Source organism: Triturus cristatus, chromosome 1_1 (genome assembly GCF_964204655.1).
Source record: "Triturus cristatus chromosome 1_1, aTriCri1.1, whole genome shotgun sequence".
Taxonomy (NCBI): domain Eukaryota; kingdom Metazoa; phylum Chordata; class Amphibia; order Caudata; family Salamandridae; genus Triturus; species Triturus cristatus.
This window is the reverse complement of record NC_140579.1, coordinates 874901970-874928364: the sequence shown is the minus strand read 5'-3', so window position 1 is coordinate 874928364 and position 26395 is coordinate 874901970. Positions and strand designations below refer to the sequence as shown.

Here is a 26395-nt window from a genome sequence, read left to right as displayed (position 1 = left end):
TTTATCCCTATAAAATTTGAAGTCAGTTTTTCACAGCCACTGGTTCACTGAAACCATACAGCCATGAAAAGTAATCCCAGACATAGATTCAGCTTTCAAGGTGACTACAATTTGTGAATTGTTTGAGTATATTATAATGAAAAGGCCAAGTCTCTATGTCAGCCTAATTAAAGGGGAGATGTATACATTAAACTATGTGGGATTCAAATGCCTTTCACTCACGGGCGGATCATGCCAATATTATTTTGCACACAATCTACTTTTAAATTCCGGTACCTTACCATATGGCCAGCAAGATGCACTTAGAAGTTAATTAGCAATATTTAAAAGCTAGGTTTCCTTCCTGTCAAAAGGGTTATAGTAACATGTGTAACAGAAAACATTTTAAGCTGCTACAGTCTGGCAATACATTGAAGGCCTAAATCATATTTTTCAGGCCCATCCGTGGATCGCACAATGTTTAAAGTAGTCCACAGGTGGAATTTTACTTCCAGGCCCTGGGTTTATTTTCTAACCCTATACTAGAGCCTTTTAGGGAAGTTAAATAAGTCATTTAAGGTAAGGATAAGCTCATATACATGCGTTAAAAGTGGAAGCACATGATCTTTAGCCTTTTAAGTAGTGATAATGTGCACATAGGTTGAAATCCAGCAAAAGACATTGGGCACACATTGGGGAGAACCACATAAATGATGGTAATTATCTGCAGTACTTTATTTAAATTGTAGTCGTTCATATCTTCTCATTGTGTTAATATTGTTTTCTTAAATAGTTTTTATGACATTTCTGTCATTAAATAAGAATATACACAATGTGGGCAATGCTGATGATGGTGCAACGCAATCCTCATGTTAATGTGTTAAGTTATTCACACGGCTGCATGTTATGAGATGCTATAAAATCTAATGTGTCTAATCTTAAAATCAACTCCTTCACCACTAATTTGTCATTTGTGTGGGCTAATAATGTAACTCCTTTTTATTTGTATTTTATATGTATTTACTTATAGTTTGATAACTTAACCAGAAAAAAGTGTTAAAAGCAGTTTTAAGTTATTTATTTATTTTTAAAAAAAACCACAATTTAGAAAAGCAGTGATCATTTCATTAACGTAAACTCTCACCTCTGGTAAACATCAATCATGAGTGATGTATTTCGGCTAATTAATAAACTTAAAACTTTTTTAATTTGTTCCATTAGACTTCTTGCCTGCAATACAAAATAATCATAATATAACAGTTGTGGTATTAGCAACATAGTTTAATTTACTAAATCAGTTACAAAGTGTGGTTGATAAATATAATATTTTACTCACATAATTTTCATTGAATATTGTCATACTCATATTTAATTCTTGTTTTAATTTTGGCATAAATGTAGGGTTTGAGTAAAGGAACATTCAATTTGATTTCTTTTTACCCTTGATAATATTGTTTGCATGTTCCTATTAACGATAAAAGACAAATCGACAATTAGAAAATCAATGTTTCTCAACTTTGACCTCATTATCACATGGCAAGTAGCTGCGAATTGGCAAAATGTTTGTTTTCTGCTGTTTTTAACTAACCAACCTTATACATTTTAACTACAGTCAGCTCTACATCATTTTACTTATTGAAAAGACTTGTAAAGAATCAACTTTATTTACTATCAGCACAAGCTACAAAGATCATGATCAAATGTACTCTTGTACTCTTGAATTCCCCCCACATGGAGTAAGTTAGGAGTAAGACAACTTATACGTGTAACTCAAGAGTAAACCAGGGGTGTTGCAATAATAGTCTACATATAATCATAGCAAAGGTTTTGTGTATCAGTCCAGATAAAAATGTATGCCTATTGTAACAGACGTGGCTCCTCCACTAGGGTGGAGGTGTGTTGCCTAACTGCTTTCTCGCAGTGCGAGAAGCAGAAACATAAAATAGTAATAACTCTCTGTTATTTGCATTTTATGTTTGGTTGCGGGCGGGTGGGTTGGCGGCACTGCTCTGCAGCAGGGGAGGAGCGGTGTGCCTGCGCACTACTGAGTGTGCAATGACTGTTTCGTCGGCCCCCTGGGGTCGCCCAAACTAGTCATGCGCACTCTGCCCTTCTCCATGCAGGCTGTAAGGCAGCCTGCATGGAGAACATGGCCTCCCCATAATCCGCTGTGGGCATCTGAACCAATCGCAATGCTGCTTGCAGCAGTGTGATTAGTTTAGTGGAGGGAACCTGGCTGCCTTATTTGGGGTTCTGTTACTGCCGGAGGCAGGAGAGCAGGAGCAGAAAAGATGCTGGACCCAGCTGGCGGAAAGGTAAGTTAAATTTGACCCTACCCACTCGTGAGCCATGCTGCTGCAACTATATTCCAAATTGTCTCCTTTATATTTTCGGTTAAGTATGAGTTACTTTTACAGTTAATATATACATATTAAAGTTGTTGTAACTCAATATAAGTTAATAGCTGCTCTTCTAAACTGTGCTGAAGGAATAGCAAAGAAATTGCGCCAGGCAGCCATATACCAATCCCACCCTAATAATGTTGCTATTTATTGACATTCTGCTTGCTATGTTACTATATTAATGATTATATAACTTAATAGAATCATTCGGTAATATCTCAAATTTATCTTAAATTTACTCTGTATGACAGTTGATGCACCCTACAATTTATTATGTACCACATGGGGAATTTAATAAAAATCAGTGGACCTACAAAGGTTTCATCTGTGACACTATTAATTTTGCTTTACAATAAGTATTTTATTATATAGCATGTCAATAAATTTCCTTTTGCCATATAGTAAAGATAAAAATCATAAAATGATGGTACAAATTCCACAAATTTATGTAATATAAAAATTGGATTATAAGTAAATAATGAAACTCTTCAAGAAGCATTGTTGGATTAAGATTGGCCTCCTAATGATATGTCTTTTGGCTGCACCTGATTAATTCAATTAATTTAATACCTAAAGGTATTTTCTTACTAGTTACTGCTTTCTCCCCTGCTATTGCTTTCTAAAATTATGCACACATTATCCTGTTAACCTCATGCCTCAGGTTGAATTTATGAATGATTCCCTCCCATTCTCATATCTTCTGAGTAACCCTATTTCATGGGCCATACCTTCATATTCTATTCCTATACTGATGGCTTAAATAGTCTTTTCACAACTCTGCTGGCATTACCAGCCAGTACTGCCTTGTCTGCGTGATCATTCTCTTATTTGTTTTACAAATGCTACCTACATAGTGCCTAGAATATGTTTAGGTCATCTATCCACCTCATTCTCATAGACTTCTACATTGATGGGTTTGTATCTCTCTTGTTTTCTTTTTTCGGATGATGATGATGACTGCTCTGCTATCTGCTCTGTTTACAACTTCACCTAATGAGGAACAGTTAGACCCTGATTCCGCCATGGTCTCCGAATTCCAAATCTGCCTATGCAATGCTTACAAGTTAACATACTAGCTTGTATCTGTTCTCACTATACCTGTCTCTCCCATCTTGGATGAAAGACGTTCAACTTTATCTAACCCTAGCCATATTAGGGCTTCTAGTTCAGTTGTTTGCTCTTCCTGTCTAAGCTCACCCTAGCACAGGTCCTTGCTCCACAACTATTTTGTTTGAACTCTTTTTTTCGATCACACTCACTACAAATACCTCATTATAACATGTCTTGTATGGTTCTACACATTTGCCATTCAAAGAGTGGCTGCACCAAATCCATTCCCTTTCCTATAAGGCTAGAAACACATTTTTGTAACACACCAGTTAACTCATGACCATTTGTTATTTTTCAATAATAATGTCATGGCTTTCTTGGCAAAAGGTGACAGTTGTAACTCCTTTGCTTTTAAGCTTGTCTTTAGGCAGAGGTAAGCCAGGTGTCCGCACATAAACCACTCATAAAGTGATCCAGAATTATACAACAATATATCTTTATATAAGAAATCTGTTTACATTTGGCACACGTTGTCAATCTGTCTTTTATGGGTGGTTCTCTTCACTCATTGAGAAGGGATGAGAAAGGGATTGGCAATATGTACCAATAGCCTAATATCCTCCCACCGGCGATCCTTGAAGTTAAAGAGCATAATAGCATGGCAGTGGCACATATTTTGTATTTGTTTGTCTTCAATGCTACCCCAATCTAGCAAGCTCATTATGTGTTTGTGCAAGGCACCGGCGAAGAATGGCTGGTGATTCTAATAGGGGTTATTTTGCCATAACTCGCTCTAAGGCAGACATTTTCTTTGCAGAGTCCTCTAGATCTATCCTATCTATAGTCACAGGTTCTTTAAATTGTCACAACAGTGACGTGAGCGGGTGGGCTCTAGGAGGGACAAGGGTAAAGGATGCTACTGATGCATGTTTATTCCTGTACTCACCGTTGCAAGAATCCTTCCTCTATAATCTCAGGTTCAGATGTTTTTTGATGTTTCAAGGGACCAGTCTAAGGCAGTTCTCCTCCAATTCCATATCTTCCCATTTCTGGCCCTTCCCCAAGCTTCACATAGCTTAGTGTTCTTTTGTTCATGATCATGTCCAGCAGAATTTAGGAGACAGAGAGCTGCAGCTCTCTTGACCCCTTTTGAAGATTTCCGCAATGTGGCTGGCTGACAAGTGCCACAGCCTTCCCCTCCAGTTACCTGTTGCCTATGCAACATGTAAACATGATAAATTTACCACTTTTGCCCAGCAGGTAAGTCTTAAATGATTATGAGACTATGGTAGAGAAGCATTTCTACATATACCTGAGTTTGTAATAAGTGTAAGTCAGCATGTATGTTGTTAAGCATGTCACTCTAATTTTTTCTATGTTTGCTTATATGTATGCACTAGCCTGCTGGCGTCTTTGTATGTTTGTGCCTAAATTATTGTCTGGCAAGACTATATTGTTGGGGACACTGTTAGAGAGATGTAGGAGTTTTGGCCTTGTACTTTCTGAAGATCACCAGACCAAGGCAAAATATGTGTTCTGTTACCAAGGCAAAAACGATGATAGAACCATGAGATGGGCTCAATAGACCTAATCAGGGCCCTGAAAATACTATTTGCCAAGGGCCTCACAAAAGCTAGGGGTGAATATACCTTCTTTCCTTTACTTCCTCTTACTTTTTCTTCTTTTTAACTATGGACACTGTTAGACCTGACATCCTTGGCATGTTTTACCCTGCCTTTTTCCCTTCAGAGCTCGTGTTTTCGCTGACTTCGCTTTTGATGTCTTTAGGAGCTTGGGTAAATTAAATGTTACTAGTGGGCCTGCAGCACTGATTGTACCACCTACTTAAGTAGCCCTTTAAACATGTGTCATGCTTGCCAATGCAAAGCCTGTGGGTGCAGTTTAAACTGCCATGTTACCCTGGAAAGTTAACCCACTTGCCTGAATGAAAGATTCCTTCCTATTACACATAGGCCACCCCTACATTAGGCACTGGAAAGCCCATGGGCAGGGTTCAGTGTATTTCAAAAGTAGGAAATATTTTGTTTTTAGTTTTACATGTTCTGTTTGTGTAATACTCTTAAATTTGTTTTTCACTACTGCAAGGCATATATCTACCATAGGATAAGTTAGGATTGCCTTATTACTTTTCATAAGTATAATTTCCAAATGGAAAGAGATGAGAACCACAAATTATGGTCTCTCTGGAATCACAATTTAAAAACACAACTTATGTTGAAGATGGATTTTAAATTGCAATTCTGAAAATGTCACTTTTTTACTGTAACCATTTGGTGCCTTCTATGTGTCTTTGCATACACGTCTGGGGTGGGTGACAGCTGGATTTTTGCATTACCTCTAGACGACCACACACAAAGTGAGCATAGATGTGACTGATAGGTCATCCACATCCTGAGGGCCAATTCTGGGCAGGATGAAAGCAAGGTGCTGACACTTGAACCTGGAAGCGAAATCTACTGTCCCCACACTAAGGGCTGCATTTGTGAGTCTGGTGCCAGGGCTGGAAAGGCAATGACATGTGCATTTTAAAAGGCATCTATTTGAAGTCTCCCCACTTCTAAGGCCCAGAAGAGTATAAGTGGTGACTCCACCAACCCAGAACACTTCTAGAACTGAGGACATTCTATCAGTAAAAACGACTACTGTGCTGCTGCTGGAGGGAATACCACTTTGCTGAACTACTTTGTTGTGTTTGCCTGGGAGTGAGGAGGACTGGATCTGCATCTCTACATCCCTGAGCCTAAGTATCTCCAAGGGCTTGTTGGCTTGCCTCCTGTTTCTGAAGTATAAGAGATATCAAAGACATCTTTTCAACCAATAAACAGCACCTGTACTGTGCTTGCTACAAGTCTTGCTCTGCTAAGTGGAACCAACCCAGTACAGGGCTCTTGAAAGTTAGCATAAAGTGCTGCAAGGACCAGAACCCTTGCATCAAGGCAGCTGAACTGATCACAACCAACAAATACCCTGTAGTGAGCTTCGGAGTAATGCATTACTGCTGTGGTAAAGCCAGGTCCCTGCATTGCACTCGCAACCTCCTCATCGCCTCCTGAAATACCACTTCAGAACCAATGCATCTCTGCCAATGTGTGGAGTAGATCGACAAATCATCTTTACAGAGTGGAGAAACCCAAGTGCATCACACTCAGAACCGCTACACTTCAGACCTGGCCTCTCACTCATGGAACTGATGCTTCACCGCAATTGCGTGGAGACATGCGTTGCAACACCACAACCGCGTGGGGATAACTGACATATCGCTCAGCTGCAATCCACTTCTTTATCTATGCAAACCAAGGGCTAAGGTACTTTTGTTTAATAGGCCCAGGTGGGTCCCTGTATCGGGCCCGTGCTCCATCGTAGTCTTTGTCCAGGTCTGGCGTGACCAAATAACTCTTTAGGCAATAACTGCTTCTAAGCACTATTTTTACGTTTAATCTTTAAAAATTAATGCCTTGACTTCTACAGATTTTAAAAAAATGTTTTGATATTGTTTAATCCATCGAATTAGGGGTCGATTCCGATCTCGCTTGGAAGGCCTAGGAATCGGTTTAGACTTTAATGGATCCGATTCGTAGCCCTTTTCCCCGACCGATGCGTAGACTAGTCCGAAGGACCAAGTACAATGCAAAGTTCAAGTACGCTTCGAGTGAATCGTCTCCCAACCCTATCCAGTCCGTATGATTTGTACGCAGATGCTTCGTACAGCTGTATGGACTCTGTTTCCGAGCGAGCAAGTACTATGCATGATTCAGACAGCCCTCACGATTCGGTATGTCGAGATCAAAAAATCTGCCGGAATCATTCTTTTGGGGCCCGTAGCAGGCCCACCGTCACTAGGAGCCCTTCGATTCAGACCCGTGGTGGTACCCCGGGGTCCCCTCTTTCCATGCATGCACAGTGTGGTTGGGCACCATGAGGGGCCCACCACAGGGTGTATGCTTTTCCCCACTCACCCCTTTTTGCTATGGGAGCCTGTGCACGTGACCAGTATACAAGATCCTATAGAGTTCAATGGGAGTCCGAGCAAACCGAGTCCTTAAGCATGCATCGTACTCGCTCGTTCGGACGTCAGTTGCATGAATCGCTTGTAAAGCCCTACGCATCCAAGTTGTACAAAGGGCATTACTAGCGATATCGGAATCGGGCCCTTAGTCTTTATTTTTATTAACCGTGTGGATTGTTTTGAGGGGGTTTCAGTGTGTTACTGTTTGATGTGGTGCACAAATACTTTACACATTGCCTCTGAAGTTAAGCCTGCCTGCTCAGTTCCAAGCCACCAGAGGTTGTGCATAGGTTAATTCCACAGTGTGTTTCTGACTTACCCTGACTATGAATGTGGTTACTCCATGGACAGTGCACATACCTTTGCCATCCCGTTAAACAGTTTCTAACAGACACCAAATTAACTACTCCTAGAGAGCCATGTTCAATTCTCAAATCATCTTAGGCCATTAATATAACTCTAAAATAATAATCTAAATCAAAATAAATTGAAATTATTTTGGGTAATTTTAAATGAAATAAGAAGAAAGATTTTTTGTGCTTTAAAAGTTTTTAAAGAGGATGTACAGAATTAATCATAAGTAATTTAATTTGATTGCAATAATAATTACTGTCACATCAATTTGTACATGAGAATAAATAATAACATATTTTATAATTATATACAAAAGTACAATTTTTACATCACAGATTTCAAATCAAAACTTATTTATTTAAATTTGTAACTGTTTATTTTAATTTATCTTAATGTAAGATGATTTCCTATGGGGTTTTAATGTAAGTTCCTATGACCTTATTTTCTATGGGAGGGTGTTACATTATCATCTCTGAGCTTGACTGATTTCCTACTGTTTTGGAGCACTTTTGGGCTGTATTAGCTACATACGTGAATTTTTTTTATAGAAATAGTCTTACTCTTTCGTGGGTTCCTAACCCCCTCACTCACATTTCTTGACCCTCCGTAAATTCCTCATTATTCCCCAAACCCATTCACTTTATTCATAACTGTTCCCTATTTTCCAGCCCCTCCCCTCAAAACCCTCCATATTTATTACTTTAACTTATACCTAGGTATGCAGATACTCCGCAGTTGGACGGAGATCTCCACAGCGGAAAAAATAGAATAGGTGTACAGTCTGCAAGCAGGTTTGTAAATAGCATTTTATAGATTATTAGTAGTACCATAGTAATATTACTAAATGTGGTTTCTGAATAGACCTGTAAGTGCTGACCATGGGCTTGCAACAAACTTTAGTAACTCCGGGTCTTGTTGTACGTTTTGTTTCTTACTTCATGAGTCAGAAATATGCGCTTTTTTAATAAATAAATTCACCAAGGTACTTCACATTATTTCCTTATTTAGTGAAATATTTGTTTCTTCACGTATCTCAGACCGAGATTTTTTTAAGAGTCATCTACATGTTTATATTGCCCCTTATCCACATCTTCTGCTACTAATTCGTACCAAGGTCGCATGTTGAACCCGGATCATGAGTTTTAGCATATTTAATTCCGCCAGAAAACACAGTCAACATAGTAAAAAATTCATATGACAAAACTATCAAATTAAGGACACAAGATTTTTAAAAGAAGTTGATAAATGGCTAGTAGGGACATAAATACTTAATATATTATGTTGTTATTAATAAAATGTTTTCCAAGAGGACAGAGACCAATAAAGTTAAGATTTTTCCATGTTTTTACTAGTCTTCAAACAGAATGCAACCTCCTTTTATGTCGTGGCTTTTGAACACATTAAATTAATATGATGAAGGTATTTCCTTTCAGTACGTTTGTGATAATGAATACATGTTTTCAACACACAAAATGGAAAATTCATAGAAATACTCATTATTTGATACAAGCCTTTATCTCATCTTCAGTACGTAAATTCGTGATGCCTCTGTCTTCCAGGTTTTTTTATAACCTAAAAATTATTATTTACATATTAATTGATTATCTGACAATTTTACCTTTTTTTTACAAAAAACATATCCATTTAGGGGTCGATTCCGATCTCGATCGGACAGCTCACCGAGAGCTGTCCGTAGCCTTACCTTACGACCAAATCGTCCCAGGAGCCGGACCGTCCGGGCGAAGAAGTACGATACGGAAATGTGCCAAATTCCCAACCAACACGTATGCTCCGACTCCATCCACAATTTCCGTAGGAACCAGATCCGTAAACGCCCAATCGAGTTGCATGTAAACATTTTCACAGCATTTACCGGGGCGCGGTCAAGTACGATGCGTACTTCCTACGCGCCGAACGGGTCACCACGTACAGCACGTCACAGCATCCAGGAAAGCAGCATATCACGTACAATTCGCCCCAGAACACAATCCACGGCTACGAGACGGACCAGCTAGCAACGGTTACGAGACGGAGCAACAAGCAGCGTGTACGAGACGAACACATCATGAATCCCATCGCGCAGGTCATACCAGTACTGTACATCTATGACCGGATCAGGAACCGACGCGGACGGCGCAGACGGTAAGTCAGACACCCACCACCCAAACAAACGACACGTACCTGCAAAATGTCACACACACCCATGGGGATCCATATCCTGGCCACTAGCAACAGGCCACCATAGGGGTTGCATGGCCAGCACCACTACCACCCTCACTCATAGGCCCTGTGTTGCCCATCACTACTTACACCCCCACCCATAGGGGACCTGTTGGCCACCACTACTGCCACCCCCACCCATAGGGCTTATGTTGCCCATCACTACTGCCACCTCCACCAGTAGGGGACCTGTTGCCCATCACTCCTGCCACCCCCACCCATAGGGCTTTTGTTGCCCATCACTCCTGCCACCCCCACCCATAGGGGACCTGTTGCCCATCACTCCTGCCACCCCCACCCATAGGTCTTATGTTGGCCATCACTCCTGCCACCCCCACCCATAGGGCTTATGTTACCCATCACTACTCCCACCCCCACCCATAGGGGACATGTTGCCCATCACTACTGCCACCCCCACCCATAGGGGACCTGTTGCCCAGCACTACTGCCACCCCCACCCATAGGGGACCTGTTGCCCAGCACTCCTGCCACCCCCACTCATAGGGCTAATGTTGCCCATCACTACTGCCACCCCCACCCATAGGGCACCTGTTGCCCATCACTCCTGCCACCCCCCCACCCATAGGGCTTATGTTGCCCATCACTACTGTCACCCCCACCCATAGGGCTTATGTTGCCCATCACTCCTGCCACCCCCACCCATGGCGGACCTGTTGCCCATCACTACTGCCACCCCCACCCATAGGGGACCTGTTGCCCAGCACTACTGCCACCCCCACTCATAGAATGCGATGCACCACACATCCATCATACACCAACATTAGGTATGTCAGCAAAATACATCCCCCCCTAACATCATGACAACAGTGTGTAACAAATGTCCACAACAGTGATTATGACTTCGAACATACAATGTAACTACCATCACATGTGTGACCAAAAACTGAGTTTGGCCTACACAAGGCAAGCATCACTAGCACTGTGGCAATGTAAAAATAACACCCCCTCACTGTGTAGAACAAAAGTTAAGTGTGTGGTTCCAAACTGCAGCAAATGTTGAGCATTGTGGTGATGGGGTCGAAAACCCCCCTCATCACAGTGACCAACAGTGTCATCATGGTCAAAGCTGCAAATGCCAAACAGCATGTATGATTTCTGGTCCCAACACATGAAACACTTTTGGGGCAAAGTAGTGGTTGTGTCCAATACCCACAGGGATGTGGTGAGGCTAACAGTGCTGTGAAAACCTAGCATACTCTCGGCCATGTGCAGACAAGCACCACCCATGGGGGCTGACATTGCATACACTGTACAATGATACAAAAGCAGAAGTGACCATCACAAAGCATACGCACATCTCGAAAATCGACACACAAATCAAAACAACCTGTGTAGACTGTAGGCGTCAGGTCACAAACTCCCATTCCATGCCAGCAATGGGACCTAACAACCAGGATGAATGTGCAAAATGATGTGATATGACTCACAGGGACAGCAGGGTAAATCACAAAAACAACATCCAGGCAATGTCCCACAACAGCAATACCAATGCACTGGTGCAGATGCACAAACACAAACAGGCAACGTCGTCACACTGCACATCTGACACAACATGTGTGTGTGTGTGTGTCTCAGTATCCCCAGGCAACTACACAACACATGAGGGGGGATGAACCACAGTGAGACAGATGTGGACACAGTGCCATACAAAAGTAAACCATCAATGGGCCCCCCTTAGTGGGCAATCAGGCATTGTGAGATGAGAGGGAGCACAACATACACATGTGACACAAGCTGGAATAAACAGCAACTAACACAGCAAGAGACTGACACACAACAGCACTACCCCCAGGGACCAGACATTGGGGTGACACAAGCATGCATGACACGTCCACTGTGCTGACAAAGGTAGATGTCGTACAAACCGTGAAAGCCAGACATGTGTCCTGTGCCACAAACATATACATCACACCTACACAAACACAAATCACTCGGCATGGCCCTTCATCCATGGACAAACGGGAGCTAGGGGCCCATCCATGCAAACATTTACATCAGTCCACCCTCAACACCACACACCCTGAACTGCACCAATGTGCATCTGTGAAGCCCACATTGACAGGTGACATTGCACATGCACCCATGACAAACACAGTAATGTTGGGGGGAACTAAGGTGCACAAACTCATCACAAAAGAACAGTTTACAACCATGGTGAATGACAGACATACTGCACAGTATGCGGTACATGACCATGACGTCAAAGCTCACGTAACCTTCCAAATACCTGCCACAGTCCCAGGACAATGCAGAATCCAAGGAGAACCACAAGGCACACATGCTGGCACCTGCAAACATTGCAGCCCTGAACCGGACAAGTGGGATCACTCACACGCACATACACATGTCTCAATCACTGAAATGTACCACCTAGGGACAACTACATGATATTGCGAACAAACAAGTGCCTTGGGGACCCCTGACTGTGTCCCATCTGTGTCTGACCACATCATCACCACTCAGAACAGACAAATCTCAATGATGAAACACCAATTAACAGTAATGTGTCATGCACCCACACATCTGGTAGCCCATGGCAAAGTTGTGGGATGAACATAGTACCACTCAGCACGCATCAACAACAGGAACATATCAAGGGAACACTGCCTGTGTGTGAAAAGGGATGTGTACACACACACACACACATGCCCACACAACATCGGCCCAGGCAATGTCACGGAACAACATACTTACTTGAGGGGACTCAACTCCTGTGGAAGCTCAGCTGTGCCAAACATAGTCACAGCAGGTCTCAGTCATGTCAGCAGAACACTTGGTCAGTCAGCCATCAGTAACAACCCAATGAAGGCTCTGGTCACAACAGCCTGGGTACGGGAGACTCCCTTAAGTCATCTGCACATACTCAATATATATGTCCAGCAAGTTGCACATAGGACCCAGTTGCTTCTACCCCAATGATGCCCACACTGACATGTCCAGTGGAGACGCGCCCACAGTCAGGGAAATAGACAAATTGGACAATGGCAAGCACATCGTATGTGCATGTGTGCAAGCCGCAGATGTGACCATGCAAATGAAATGTTTACAGAGATGCCCACAAATTGTGAATAGTGACACACCCATTTAGCTGCAAAGGATGAAATGGATAACGACCAGAATAGGATACATATCTCATGGACCACATGGAGTATCTCACATCAACACCTCAGTATTCAACATTGGAAATCCAGCATTACAACTGCAAGGTCATGCTAAACATCATCAACATAATGTGCAGCTAAATCAAATTCACAAGGTGAAAGAAAAAAGCTTTATTCAGCAATTTTAAAATGCAAAGTCCTTCCAAAACAAAAGCCAATGGCCAGTCCATATCCAAATGACAAAAAGTTAACTTGAGTGACAACTGTCACACGTTGCTTGCCTGCACTGGTAAGGACAGGGGACATCATCTCGGAGAGGCATACTTGGGGGCAAGCCAGGCACCGCAGGGACAGGATCAGGGCGCAGCAGAAGGAGGCAGTGAAGGGGTGGTGGATGCAGGAGAGTCACTGGCAACTGCAGTGGAGCTGACTGAAGTAGTGGGTGCAGTCACAACTGTGGGGCACAAGTCAGTTGGGGTGGGTGCTGGCACAACTGCAGTGAGCAGGTCAGATGGAGTGGACTGTGTCCCCACTGCAGTGCCAAAGTCAGACTGGGTGCTCGTGGACTCCACTACAGTACCTAACTCAATGGGAGCGGAATGGGGTTCAGGTGAGGTCGGCAGGACAGAGGGGGTGGACACAGTCCCCACATCAGTGGCACAAACTGTCTGACCGGGGGTGGACGAGCAAGTGGTAGGGGGGAGGGCCTCAGCATTTTGGGGATGGTGTATCTGTGGGTGGGGGAACCTGGGGCAGGGTGTGGCAGGGGATCCTCTGGAATGGTGGACTGGGGGATGGAGGACGGAGACTTCGTCGTGGAGCTGCGGGGCGGGGGTGGGGTCTTGCTCTTCCGGCTCCGGGGGGACTTGCGGGTGGGGGAGGGTGTCCGGGTATGAGGGGCACTCCCCTCTGTGTGTGGGGACTTCCTCTTCCACTTGTAAGATGGATCTGCTGGGTCGGTGGGGAAGAGGCCAAGGTCACAGAGGAAGAGCTTCTGTGGAGATGGGGTTGCAGTTGAGGCAAGGGAAGGGGGCTGGGAGGGAGAGGTAACGGAGGACTGCAGAGTGGTTGTGCATGACTGTGTGTGTGTCTGCAAACCATCCCCTGTGAGTGTGGTATCAATCCCCTGAGCTTGCTTGCGTGCACGTCTAGCCCTTGTTTTGGGTGTTTGTGTGCTGCCCGTGTCTGTGGTTTTGTGAGAATGTGCAGGTGTGTTTGTGCTTGGGACAGGTAGGGTGCTAGGAATCGTGGGTGGTAGAGGGGTAGGAGGGGTGCAGGACTGTTGGAGGAGGGACACTGCTGCCATCAGGGAGGAGGCCACGGACTGATTGGTCCTCTGTAGGGCAGACATGCCCGATGAAATGCCCTCCATGAACGACACCAGTTGTGTCAATAGACTGGTGTGTGCATGAAGGACACTCAGCATTGATATCTGCCCTACATGGATCTGTCGAAGCAAGTCCACAGACTCCTCACTCAGGGCAGCAGGGGACTCAGAGGTAGGGGGTGCGGTGCCTGGCACAAAGGAGACATGCTCCCGAACACGGGAGCCTCCACAGACCTCTGGGATGGGAGGCAATGGGAGGGTGGTGATGGGGGCGGTGGCGGGGACAGCCTCACTAGCTGGGGTTTGGTGGCTGCTGACACCCGCCTCCAAAAGGGAGTCATCCTCCGAGCTGCTGTGGCCCTCAGCTGGGGTGGATGGTGCTAAGGACTCCTCGGTGTGGCTCCACTCGCCCTCCGTGCCACTGGGTCCCTCCGACTCCTCGTCTTCTGTCCCAGTCAGGCTCTGTGGCTCCTCCTGGTCCATGGAGCTGTCCCCTCCTGTGGCCGTGGATGTATCTGGATAGAATTAGGAAAAAAGAGAACAACATCAGTCACCTGCACTGACTGCACACACCACAGTGAGTACATCACATCACAGGGCAAGCCCTGGCATCATCAGCTGAACACTGCTCAAAGTGCTCACACTGTTTAGAATAAACCAATTGTCAGTCTCACCATCAACCATGGCACTCATATCCCTCCTGGACTTGGACCCATATGTCTGTTGCATGTTGGATGCTAATACCCCAATGTGCCGACATGCACCACCTACACATGTGTTGGACATGCAAGTGAACATGTAGGAGTATGTCACTATACACACATCACATCTCTTGCCACTGACTCAGTACAGGTGTCAGGACGAAGGGATGGGCAGAGTCTCATTTCACATGCTTGTGATGCATGCCAGCAACACACACTATGATGTTCTCATGTCCTGATAGACAATGCCACAATGGGGTGCATGGAGCACATTTGAACACAATGCAGGATCACTCACAGCAAGTTAAATGCCATGGCACTGGCATGCCTGGAACGTCAGTCAACACTGTCTCCTGTCACAGGGGCAAGGCATCCAGACAACAACAGTATGCACTGTGTCACAATCATAGCTCATGGGTAAAGCAAACTCTGCAGCTGACAAGTGCACTTGCCCATCCCCTGCAAACAACATATCCCGGACCCAGAAGACCCCACATCATACAAAACAGACATATGAGTCTCTGCGAACACAACTCCCTGTTCATTAGCACATCACAGTCTGCTGTGCATGTAACACAGCTGCCTGAAGTGCACAGTTGCATGCACCATTGTGCACTGTCAAGTGATCACACACCTATATGTCACACAGGTCTTGTCTCTCATAGTCACATCTCAGATGTCCTGCTGACCCTCAAACTCATGAACACCACAGTTGTACGGAAAAGCAAGCCAGACCACAATGACACAGAGGCAGACACCTGAAGGCACATGTAACTAAGCACAACCTGTAAATTGATGCACAGGATTGGGATTATAGAGTGTTTCTAAATGCCCTTCAGTAGGCATGACTGCCCAGGTCTCCATGAAACAGTGTTTAGCCCTGGACAGTAGTCAGGTGGCTAAGCAAGTGTGACACACTTGATATACATACTCCTGAGGCACACAAATTGGAGTCCCCTGCTGCATGAGTTTGTTTGAAATACCCCAGCCACATGTGGCGAGTCAGACCAGCAATTGTAACACATATCAAGGGCACACACAGATCACATGTCAGATCTCAGGCATTGTGTAAACAATTGACCCACCCATGCAACACACAAGAGAGTCACGGCATCAGATGCTGTCCGGGGGCTGAAGCATAGATGACTGCAGGGACACAGTGCTCTAGTGACACAAGCAACAGACTGTAGGGTCCACACCTGTGGATCAGATGAGGAGGGTGCATCACACAATTGAGGGACATGAGTATTGGACTATAAGATCTACGTGATGTGGAAGTGTGACCAGGCCAAAAGACTGCAATTAGCATGTCAGACATAGTACACAGATTAGGCATGGACTTACCCCCTCTTTGCTGCTGTCTGGCCTTCAGCTGCCCATCCAGGTCCGGGAAGACTACCGCCAGGATCCTGTGCATGTGGGGGGTCAGGGTCTGGTGTCCGCCCCTCCTGCGAGAAGACGACAGCTTCAGCTGGACCCTTGCGATCCTCCGGATCCAGCCCCGAAGGTCCTGCCAGCTCTTCTGGCAGTTGCGGATCCGGCACTTGTAAAAACCCACCGATCGAACTGCCCGGGCGATGGTCAACCAACCATATCTCCTGCTTCTGGTGGGCATCAACCTATGAGGATGACAAAATTAGAAGTCCATTAACACACATGCCCCATATTTGTGCTGCACACTGTTGGATATACATGTCGTCATCACAAAGGAAAATGAGTTACACAGGTAGTGCACCCATGGAAAAGGACAAATGCCCTGCATGTCTGACATGTTAACAATGCCTGGGAAGTTGAAGCTTTTTAGCTGCAGAACACCTATTCACTACATGTACCTACATACTTTGGGGGATGAAAGTACTCAGTGAGTATGCTTGACACTGGTGTACATACTGCTAGTACAGCTAGTCAGACAACATGCACAATTAAGAAGGCAGTGGACTACACACTCACCTGCTCCCCTGGTTTCCCATAGTGCTTGCTGTACTGTGGAAGGAGCCCATCCAGCAGGGTCAGGTTCTCCTCCTCAGTGAAGGCTGGGGCCCTCTCCAGAGTACGTGCCATAGCAGTAGCCAGAGGATGCAGAGACAGCAGCAGTGGTAGCAGGGATGGGGTCCAGTAGCATGTAGTGCAGGCAAGTGAGCTCCCTGGGGGCCAGCCAGCTTTATATCTGCGCTGCAGAGGCAGACTCTGTGCCATGTTTCCCAAGTGATAGGTGCAACATGGTTGCATTCTATGAATCTGGCCAATCCATGGAAATGTACGACTCGTACACGTCTTCCGCATCGTTCAAGTCTTCATGAAACCCTAGTAATTGCAACATTGTTGTAGGCATCCAACTGAATTTCCAGCGCACGACTCGTACAAGTTTTGAATCTGCATCCATCTCCATGACAAGCCAGAGCCAATGGGTGCGCCCGGCTCGGTCAACTGACTGTACAACGTGTAGTTTGAAAATACACATGCACCCGTCTCCATACGATTCAATGGCCAAGGTGTACGCCGGTCCCGGACCATGGCTGCCCAACGCGTATGCATGCTAGTCACCCGCGTCGGACCTCATTGCAGTCAATGGCTAAGCGTACGCACGGCTCGGCCCTGAACTGTGCAATGCGTACGCATAGTCACCCGCGTCAGACCTCATTGCAGTCAATGGCTAAGTGTACGCACGGCTCGGTCCTGAACTGTGAAATGCGCACGCATTGTCACCCGCGTCAGACCTCATTGCAGTCAATGGCTAAGCGTAAGCACAGCTCACTCCTGAACTGCGCAATGCGTACGCATAGTCACCAACGTCGGACCTCATTGCAGCGAATGGCTAAGCGTACGCACAGCTCGGTCCTGAACTGTGCAATGCGTACGCATTGTCACCCGCGTCGGGCTTCATTGTTGTGACTATTTGACGGCTTCAACACACAATTACTTGCCAGGGACTCAGGTGCACACCTACCACATTACAGCATTGACCACACAGTGTCCCATGGCATGTAAGGCTGCATTCCCTGTGTGTTTGGGGGGGCAACATTTGGTTTGTTGTGTGGCACTTTTGTGCAGCCACTCACAGGCTGTGGACGTGTTCTTGGGGACAGAATCCTTTGTGTGTTGTGCACATTACCACTGTGATGTGCAACTCTACAGTTATGGGCATGAGTCATGGACACAGTTTCATGTTGGATATGTTTAGGACATGTCACATACACCCTGAGTCCTGGAGGTGATAGCATGTACGTCACAGTGAGACCTGTAGCCACAATTCTGATGTACACCCACAGTCTGTGTGCATGTTGTGTCTCAGATGTGGCTGATCAAATGTGCCCAATGGGAGACAGTCTCTACATCCATGTGGTTTGTGCATCAACATTGATGTTGTGTGTGTGTCTCAGAGACGTACATGTAGGGCCTGCAGAGACAACAGTGGCCACTACCTGTGGGATTCACGGTTGCCTTGTGGCATGTACATGATACGCCATGTCATGCCAGTCTCCATGTGGCATTACAGGGAGCCAGGGTATCTGCATGGCAAAGATCTGTGATGCCTGGGAGACATCAGGCCTCACTTGTCACTGTGGTGTGTGTTTGTAACATCACAGCAGTACATAGGTAGGGTGACACAGCCCAATGATTGGCCATTGCACTACATGGAACTTATGTGGACATGTGGGTTGAGATGTGAGGTGATGGCCATGTAGGTGACATATGTGTCCATGCCCAACAGCACACACCTCAGTATATTGTGTATTGACATGAGTATCATGTGATATTTTGCTTGGTCCTAGCCACATGGGTGTATGAACCAACAATCTTCCTTTGTGCATCTCTGTTATGCAGGGCACCAGCTGTCCATAGACCGTTCCCAGACATTGAAACCATGCAGGAACGCGACTGTATCGGACAGTACCGCTTCACCAGGCCACTGATTGAGGAGTTGGCATAGCAGTTGGCGCCACATCTGCTACCTGGCCGGACATACCCTACAGCACTGACCCCAGAGGTGAAGGTGATGGCAGCCCTGCACTTCTTTGCTACTGGTACCTTCCAGTACACTGTGGCTACTGCTGGTGGCATGTCGCAAACTATGTTTAGTCGTGTGCTACGCAATGTCTTGGAGGGGATGTTGCATTTCCTTGACCTGTACATCAAGTTTCCTAGCCCAGGTCAACTCACTGAAATAAAGAATGCCTTTTATACACTGGGGAGGATGCCGAACGTCATCGGATCTATTGATGGTACACATGTGGCCCTGATACCAGCACAGGCACATGAGCAGGCATACCGGAACAGGAAACATTTCCACTCCATCAATGCTGTGTTGGTATGTCTTGCAGACATGTGTATCACACGTGTGTGCACGTTTCCCCGGTTCTGCGCACGATGCCTACATCATGAGGAGTAGTCGCAATGCAAAGCTGATGTCACAGATGCCAGAACAGCATGCCTGGCTTGTCGGTGTGTACTGACTGTTCACCATTGTGCGTGTTTGGCAATGTTGTATTCCATCCTCCTTCAAAACCCTGCTAATTGTTCAATTGTTTGTGTGTAGGTGACTACAGATACCCCAACATGCCGTGGTTGCTGACACCCCTCAGGAACCCTGTGACACCAGCCGAGATGCGCTACAATGAGGCACATGGTCGGAGCAGGAGAATGATTGAGCGGACATTTGGTCTCCTGAAAAGCCGCTTCCGCTGCCTGGACAAGACCGGAGGGGCCCTCCCATATGAGCCTGCAAAGGTGTGCAAAATTATCCTTGTATGCTGCATGCTACACAACATGGCAGTGCGGAAGAAGTTGCCTCTCATCCAGGATGACGATGACCGACCTCTGCCACCTGTGGATGATCCAGGCCTGGGACACAATGCCAGTGATGATGATGATGAGGGTGACGTCCGCACACAGCTCATCAACAACTTCTTCACCTGAATGTGAGTTTACAGGGTTGTTATGTCAATGTATGGAGTTAGCCTGCAATGTGTTGTGGCTGCTCTGTTGCTGTTTGAGTGTGTCTGTGTGCCACTTGACCGGATCCGTGCAGTCATGTGTCCATTCAGGTGGTCTGTACTCCACAATAGTGTAGAACTGCTAACTTGTTTCTGTGTAGTTTTCTTGTGACATGTTTTGTGCATGTGTATTGCATTTTTCTCCTGTTCTCCTGTTCTGCTGTGCTTTTGACTGTGTCTTGTGTTTGTCCTTCCCAGGGTACTTTGCCTGTTGTTTGGTCAACACTGACCCCCAACACCCAGAATCCAACACCAGTGTGGGAGTTGTCAATTCCCATCAAGTGATGTACCACACACCACTGGACTTCAATTCTCCGACACTTTGTGACCGTGTGTCCACTGTAACGTACACTTACCTTGCAACTATTCTGGAATAAACACGTTGCTGATGTATAATGAACCTGTGCTATGCTTTATTAGGTGAGTTGTCTGTCTTCCCACATCTGAGTGACATTTGCTTACCTCACCTGTGGACTTGTTACCACTGACTGTGGATAGGTGTTGTGTCTGTGCATACCAATGTATTTCAGATCAATATCATTGTGTGGGATAAGTTACATGGACATGGTGTGTATGTGTTGTGGTGCCATAGTGGTATGTCTCCCTCACATGTGTCACATCACCATGACTCACATAACAGTGGTCACATTGTTGTAGTATTTGCCATGCACTGTGTTGTTTAGCAGATCAACATCTCCATGACACATGACAAGTTGGAATAACAACAGAGGCAAGTATGGTGTACTGGTGAGTTTATTTACAAACATGTGTGAAGATAGTGCACAGGATGGTGGGTGCTGTACATTGGGTTTTGAATCCAAAGTTCATGAACCCTCCATGTTATGTAGGCGAGTTGTGTCAGATACGACAAGGTGAACGGGTTGCGCACAAAGAACATTGTCCAGAACAGGTTTAGAGGACCTGGGGGATGTGCAGGGACATCTGCGACTCACATGTCCTTCTTCGGACAACCCCTCTTCTTCTTGGGGGGGATCCTCAGGTGCAGGCGTCTGCGGTGCAGGGGACTCTCCGCCAGAGTCATCCTCCCTCCCTGTGGCACTGGCAGATGGTGTGGCAACAGATGTTGTGGCCACACAGGGAGGTGTGGACATGTTTGTGCTGATCTTGCGGAGGCATAGGAGTATGTCCCGATGCACCGCAGTAAGTGCATCCCACTTTGCCTCCATGCGGGCATGGTGGGCAGCCTGCTCCTCTTGAATGTCCTTGAGGATCCCCACTACCTGGCCAAATCCTCCGGTGCTTTCCTGGTACGCATCTATGATGCGTGCCAGTTGGGGGTCATCATGCAGTCCAGACCCCTCTGCATGGCGCGTCCTCTGCCTCCCACCCCTCCCAGCACCCCTATCCACACGGGCAGGACCAGCGGCGGCACGCACAGGTCACACTGGGACCCCTTGGGTGTTGTTGCTGGTGGTGGTGTCTGTAGCTTCCTGGGGGTCCTGTGTCCCTGTGCTGTCGGTGTTCTGTGGCCTTGGTCTGTCTGTGTTGGCGGGGGTGCCCTGTCTGTTTCCAGATGCTGGAGGTGTGGGTACAGGGGGTGCTGATGTTGGTGCTGCTGGTGCTGCATGATGACTCACACCGGAGGTGCCAGGTTGTTCGTCGTCATCCGAAGAGGACAGAGACAGTTTCAAACCAGAGAGCTGAGGGTCCACCAGAGTCTGGGACCGGGACTCCTCTTCATTTGGTGCTGTTTCCCCAGCACCACCTGTGTTTGGAAGAGACACACAATGTAAGTTAGGTTTCTAAAGGCATCAATGGTTCACAAACATGACATTTTCTACTATACGTCCGGATGCCTGCCTGTACACTGCTTCGTACAGGGTTGTCACAGACAGATATTGATATTGTTGTTGCACATTGCCCAGCCAAAATGAAACATTTCAATGTTTATGTCGAAGTGTGTGCATGCCCAGCTCATGTATAGATTTGTCTGTACATGACCATTACTACTCAAGGGCCATCACGTTGCTGACACAGGTGTGTCATCCCTGTACACATGTAAGCTTTAACAAGGACATACGTGCTATTCCATTGAGGATATGTAGTAAGATTGGGGCATGTGTGGTAGCAGATTTTGCTAGTCTTTGTGTGCCACATTGGTGTATTGGTACGACATGGTCACAGTCCGGTATGCCTGTGATCTCTTTGAAGGAAGTGTTTTTTTACCGTGTTCCTAGTTCCCATCTCATTTCATACAAGTGACGATGTCACCATCGTTAATGAGTCTGGTGCTGAGTCTTGTACGTGCACATGTGATTTGACTTATCAATGTTCTCCATGATGACATGGATTGGGCAAGGTAGCACTCTGGCTTTTCAATGCTCATGACAGTGAAGGTCGGTGGTATGTGTGTTGCAGTTTTGCTGCTGTGAGTAGCATGTCTCCTCCAATGCAGTCCAGGTGGGACCTTGTGTCTCCAGTGTCTATGTCAGTGAGTGGTGTGTTGTTTGAAGGATGCATATGTTTCAGCACGATGTAGGAGTGGAATGCAGCTCACAACAGCTGTGGTTGCTGTGTGATGGTGTTTTCTGCTGGCTGTTGTCTCCTATTTGCAAAGGATCATGGTAGTGATTGATGTCCTTTCTATAGGTGGAGTTGTGGGTGTGTCTTTGTTCCAGGTTTTTTTTGGGGATATTTATTGGCTTTGTCATTGCTTGTTTGGTCCTTTTTTTGTATTTTTTACTTTGGGTTTTCTAGGCATGAAGGAGACATTCTTCTGACCGAGACGGACGCTGATGTTGGCTCGTGCGGGCTTCTCCGGGTCGTTCACGCTAACTTTCTTCTGTGTTTCATACGAGTCGGTCGCGGAGATCTCTATTGCTTGAGGTCCCTGTTTTCTGTGCGTTTCGGTCATGCGACTTGGGCTCCGTGCGAGTCGGTCTGGGTTTACACGCATTAGATCGTACTGAGCAGATCGGACATCGCGGGTACGTGTCGGTCGGGTTCATTCCTGGTACTTGTCGGTCGGTGCAACTCGCGTTGGTTTTCCGGGCGAATCACTGTTTTCCCTACGGCTCGGCCGTAGGGCTTGTATTCCGTACGTGTCGGTGATAATTCACATGCATTTGCATCGTACTGCACGGGTCGTACGGTGCCAGTCCATGTCGGTCGGTCTCCATTCCGGGTCCGTGTCGGTCGGTTCGTTTTGCAGCCGGAATCGGAATCGGACCCTAAGTTGGATGATGGTGCATCATTGGATGTAATTTTCTGATTGCTTGGATGGATAGTAAACAGGTAAAAGCTATATGAAGTAAATGGAGGATGTAAAACAATTTAAAACATTGACCTTTGTTTGTTGTGTTATAAAAAAGAGGGCATCCCTCGACTTGAGTCTGATTGGTATTTTTATGCAGCATGGAATGAATTGTAATAAAAAGTGGTGTTTTTTTTCAGTAACTCATGTTCCATTTTTTCTGTCAGGGCTGTTTATATCATCACATTGATTTCTAAAATGACAGAATTTGTTGAGAGTGTAAATTAAGATCAATATTTGATTAAAAAGTGCCTCTGGAGCCTCCATATTTTTCTTGAAATTTTGTTTTTCATTTGTACAAAGTTATTTAAAAGTGCATCATACCTTTGGATTATTTACTATTGTTGTTTATCTCTATTACCTGCCCTCATTCTTTGTGTCAGTGAATCTGAGAACCAATTATTTCCTATTTGGGGTCTAAGTCATCCTATATGCTGGTTTGTGCTAGCTAGATTCTTTTTCAAGGAGTTATGACGCTCAGTTATACTGAATAAATGTGGATAAACGTATCCTGGCTGGTTCACATGTTCTAGGGTCAGGGTGGATTCCTACCAATGTTTACATTTATCAGGGACTAAGGAACCTTTTGATCATATTTAATAAGAAAAACATTTGGTATTTCCAATATGTGCCTAATAAGCAACATATGTGATTACACTTGACATTTTGCAAGAATATGGAAGTGGTCCTCTAAACCACAGTAAATTGAGAACAGAATTAATATAGAGAACATGAACCAAATATATAATCTTGTGTGGGCCAGCTACAGGGGTGAACAATTCAATGAGGGGCTGCCATTTAAAGGAAAGAGATTCAAGGTGTGAAAGAGACCTACAATTTCTGGGCCCTCTGTCTTATAATTTTTTCTGGGTGATCCCCTATTTAATTATAAGTAGTAGCATGATTGTAATCATCATAACATTTTCCCTTTATTTTTAAATACATTTAAATTAAAATCCACCGCTCTAATCAATGCTGCTCCAAGATATATGGTATTCAATCTGTCGATATTACTAAAAACAAAAAGTTAAATAAAATGTTGCGGCCGCTTCCATGCATAGTTAGATTGACAATTCTACTAATAAAATGTGGGATCTTTTTCCTAATATACTATATTCATACAAAAAACAACTTTGAAATCAATTCATAATTATTTTATTGTGTGATAGTAATATGGATAGCTGTAGCTATTTAAATTGAAAAACTAGGTGGTGAACGACGATGTTTACATGTCATTGTAGCCGGGAAGTATGTTTACATGTCATTGTAGCCGGGAAGTAGGTTTTATGATAGCCATTTACGGCCTGAGATTTTGTGCTTCAAGTCTAATACAAACTTAAAATATACCAGTTTAATTAGAAGGCAATTGTAGTGGGTTGTTGAGAAAATCTCCTTAGATCTGATGCGTTATAGTAGATTAAGGAATATGATAGTTGACTAGGTACATTTACTAATTGATACACGTTAGTAAGAGTGTTGTTTGAGCTGATCACCAAAAATGTTTAGGAGCCACGGTCAACTGGTTATCAAAGCCTATGGAAATTAATATTGAATGTCTATGGTATGGGAAAAGGTTGGAGTCTCCTATTGTTTCAATCGATGCTGCAGGGGCTAAATTCAAGAACTTGGTCTGTGTACAGTATTCCTAAGAATGTATGGATATTTTTTTACATTGTTTGTACAGCACTTCTCTGCCATAAGTATGACCGTTTGTGATTAATGATAACTTTTTCTTATTATGTTTGCAATGGCATAATGAAGTTAAATACTGCTTAAATCAGGCTTCCGCAAACTAATTATTGGATAATGGCAGCTTTAAATGCCACAATGTTAGTAATCATGGTATATTTGTGGCCATTTGTCACATCATTCTGGCTATTCTTGGAATAATAATGTCTATGACTGACATGTTGTGAAGGTTCTTAGCATTATGGTGGGCATCCATTGAACAGTTGTGTCCCTGACAAAACAGTGGGCTTCCTTGCATAAAGTAGGCATCTTTAGCATTATGGTAGGCAAATCTGGCATGTGATAAACAAAACCTGATCAGGCTGAGCAGAATCTTTCAATGAGATTCATTGGCATTAGGAGAATCACAAGCTGGCATATAGGGGCTAGGCTTGAAAAATGTTTTTGAAGTAAAAATTGAGTTTCCCTTTGAGACAAAACATTTTTTAATTTGAGTGTGTTTACCCTGTATAAGAAGTTCATATTTTTTTTAAAAAAGACATGCATTCTGATTAAAAGGGCTAAAACTATGGGTTGACGTTTAGCCATCTTCTGTGATCAAGTGTCCAGATTGAAAATGTGGGCATGTGGTGCAGGAAAATGTGGTAATACACTTGCAGAGGGTATTGGGAAAATTTGCATAAAAATAAATGGACACAAATTAGTAAGCCCTTCTCTTTACAACACATACCTTATAATCTGGCATTATTCTGAAAACTGCCAATATTCATTACATATCACCAAAATGAAATTTCATTGCATTCAAAAATGTAAATTAAAACGTGCTATTTAAAAGTGTACTCACATAAACCTGAAAGTATGTATGGTTTTACTCACCAGCGAAAGACTGTAAAACATTGGAAATTGAAATAACCAAGCATTTTCCAAGCACAACCACAATAGGCAAACGGATATCTTTGTATGTTTAAATTGGGTGAAATCTGACAACTTTTAACATGTTCACAATTGTAGGTAGCAACGCTAATGAAAAATTAGAAAAGACAACAAAAGATAAGCCATATTTACAATCTTAAATAGTTGTACATTTATTTCTGTGTTGTCGTATAACATGAAATAAAAATGTTTGCATGGAAAGAATAAAAAGGAAGCAGCTTATCATATTGGAAAATGCTAATTTAAAACATTGATTGTGAATCAAACATTTGAAAATATTAAATAAGTGTACACACTTCACACCTGACAATAAATCCATCTGA

General features: G+C 44.6%; 1 pseudogene; it reads left to right on the top strand.

Annotated features, from left to right (window-relative positions):
• The first annotated feature begins 4595 nt into the window (after positions 1 to 4595).
• The window catches only part of LOC146871220 (uncharacterized), a 167761-nt pseudogene continuing 145961 nt past the window's right edge, over positions 4596 to 26395 (top strand).